The 2,883-nt window shown below is 60.0% G+C and overlaps 1 protein-coding gene across 1 annotated transcript in view; it reads left to right on the top strand.

Annotated features, from left to right (window-relative positions):
* The window catches only part of HK2 (hexokinase 2), an 18,022-nt gene that overhangs the window by 536 nt on the left and 14,603 nt on the right, over nucleotides 1-2,883 (top strand). The window lies entirely within an intron of this gene.

Below are 2,883 nucleotides of genomic sequence, written 5' to 3' on the forward strand. Positions count from 1 at the left end.
GGCCTTTCGGCCCGCTCCCCGCGCCGGCAGGAGCCGGGCTGCCTGCAGCACGCTCCCGGCTGGGCACAGCCCCGTTTTGGGCTCCGGCATGTTCCTCTCAACCCAAAAAACTGCTTCCTCAAGCCTCCATATAGGGAATTTCCTTGAGCCACCTCTCCTAGCTCAGTGCTTTGGGAAGGAACTTTGTCGCCGTCCCTGCAGCATCACCTCTTGCCCGACAGCACGCAGCAGGGTGCAGATGCCACCCAGGACCTGCCGAGTCTCCCGGTGCTCGAAGCCGGTGGAGCGGTCCTGGCTGCTGAAGGGCAGGGAGGGACAGAGACCCTGAGCAGCCAGAGCTGCCCCCGGCTCCGCGTCTGGGTTGAAAGCAGCCCCGGGGTGAGACCCCGGGCCAGTCGGTCCCGTTGGCTGGAGTTGCTCAAGGTTGGGGTTGCTCCCATGTCGGCACCTTCATGGGGGTCCTCGTGAAACCTCGGTGGCGGAGATGGCTGATAGCCAGCAGGAAAGGTGGATAAAGAGGTAGGGAGGTGATGGAAAGACCCGTCTGCCCTTCCCTCCCCGTCCCCAGCAGTTTTGCCACCGCTGCATTTCCATACCTGGCTGCTGGAGGTGAGCGGGTCCCAGCAGACGCCGTGGCTGGAGTCTCAAGCGACCTGCGACTGGGCAGACTGGAGTTTCCTCTCCCGAGGAGCACACCGAGGTGGCACAAGCCTGCCGGTTGAGTGATGGTGTTCAATAGGGCGGACCCGAGAGGTAGCCGTGCTCAAACAGCCAAAAAAGCCCCATCGCTGCTGGCTGTCCCCTTTCTTGAGGCAAGGACCAGGCTGATGACCAAGGTCTGCATCCCTGGCCGGGTGTTTGCTGGTAACATCTCAGTGAGGTCTGAGGGGACAGGTCCCTGGGGAGTCGCGAGCATCGTAGGGTGGTTTGGGTTTAAAGTGACCTTTTAAAGGCCGTCTAGTCCAACCCCCCGCCATGGGCAGGGACATCTCCAACCAGATCAGGTTGCTCAGAGCCCCGTCTCAGCCTGGTCTGGAACGCTTCCAGGGATGGGGCAGCCACCACCTCTGTGGACAACCAGTGGCAGTGTCTCACCGCCCTCGGAGTAAAAGATTTCTTCCATATATCTAGTCCGAGTCTCCCCTCCTTTAGTTTAAAGCCATTACCCCATGTCCTGTCCCTACAGGCCCTGCTAAAAAACTCTGTCCCCATCTTTCTTATAAACTCCTTTAAGTATTGAAGCATCCCTGCACCCAGAGCCATCCTGCCCGCTGCATCCCACGTGCTCGGCTTACCCCCCCCTTGACCCCGGTGCATGTACACCTGAAAGCCGGACCTGGCTACCTGCCCCGGGATGGAGATTTCAATCTATTTAAATATTTGAGAATATTTTTTTATTTTTTTAATTACAGGGATAGGTGGAATGCCGCCCCTGGGCACGGGAACTATTGCAGCCCAAGGTGCTGGGTGCTGGCAGAGCGTGTGTCAGAGCTCCTGGGAGGCAGGAGCAGAGCTCTTGGCACCCTGACCCATCTTGGGAAGAAGGTGCAATCCCTCTCCTTACACTTACAAGAGTGGGCCATGGCTTCTATCACCATACCCTCCCAGTTTGCGGCGTCCCCAGTATCCCAGCTGGCATTTCTCACCCAAAGCAGGCTCAGCGCGGGGGGAGAAGGGGCACAGCCTCATGGAAAATATTAAGCAGAAGGGATGCTGGGGCAGCGGTGGGGCTGCAGCTGCCCAGGGACTGGAAAACGGGAGGTTTTCGAGCAAGTCCCAGGGAGCCGAGAGCTGGGATTGATTCCAGCTCCAGCGGGATCTGGGCTGAGAGCGGCACCAGCGTCTCCGCCGTTGGGTTTTGGTGGGGGGGACTGGAAGGTGGCGGGTCAGTGCTGGGGGGTGAGCCGAGGCTGGCCCAAGCCCCGGCGTCACTGCCAGCTCCCCCGGCACATTGCTTGCCGACAAGACGGTGTGACGACGGCTCGGGAAGAGCTCAACATCCAGGGCCGCCTCCTTCCTTCCTCCGCTTTTTATGAAGCTTCTGGGCGAAGTCTGACTTCAGCTGAGCACCAAGTTCTGCTCCCACCCGCTTTGGGGGTCAGCGGCTGCCTCCACCTGCCGGACAGGTTATCCCTCCGCTCCAGCCCCGCCGGCTGGGAAGCAACGCCGGTGCCACGCCGGCTTCAGGGGCTCCACATCGTCCTCCCCCGAGAGCATCCCTGCCCTTCCTACCCCTCCCTGTGACAGCACGGGTCGGCTCTGCTTTCGGATTATGCCCCGTCCTAATGCGCAGGCGGCAGCTCCCTGGGATCCGGGCGGATGAGAGGCGCTTATAGAAATACAAGGTCACATCTGCGGGTTGAAGTCAAAACACAGTCCCGGTTCCCGACTGCTCCGCGCTCTCGGTGGCTTCGCCGTTTCTGATGCAACATCAGAGAGGAGGAGTGTGTGGGGGATTTCTGCTTCTTGAAGCGGGATCTCTCCTAAAAGCGACTTTTCTTGCTTTGCTCGGTGCCAGCACCCCCCGAAACGCCCGCTGTGCCGTAATGGGCATCCTACCGCAGGCCTGTGGGGGAAAACAGACCCCAGATGAGCTTCTCCTTGGACCCCCAGCGGCTCTGAGCGAGGGCTCTCCTTGCTTAGTGCAAACACCACCTCCCTGCTCCTCTCCTGGTGTTTCCAGGCTTTGCCGGCATTACCGCGTTTCCTCCTCCGTGCTGATGTTGACACAAGGATCTTCTGGTACCTCCTCCCTTAAGCCCCAGCAGCTGATATCCACGGCCCACGGTTTTCGGGAGGGTGCCGCAGGACTTCGGTGGTCATATCCCTGGAGATTCAAAGGGTGGTTCTGGACTGGACATCTTGAAGGGTCTTTGCAACACC

Source organism: Charadrius vociferus, unplaced genomic scaffold (assembly GCF_000708025.1).
Source record: "Charadrius vociferus isolate BGI_N301 unplaced genomic scaffold, ASM70802v2 scaffold1339, whole genome shotgun sequence".
Taxonomy (NCBI): Eukaryota; Metazoa; Chordata; class Aves; order Charadriiformes; family Charadriidae; genus Charadrius; species Charadrius vociferus.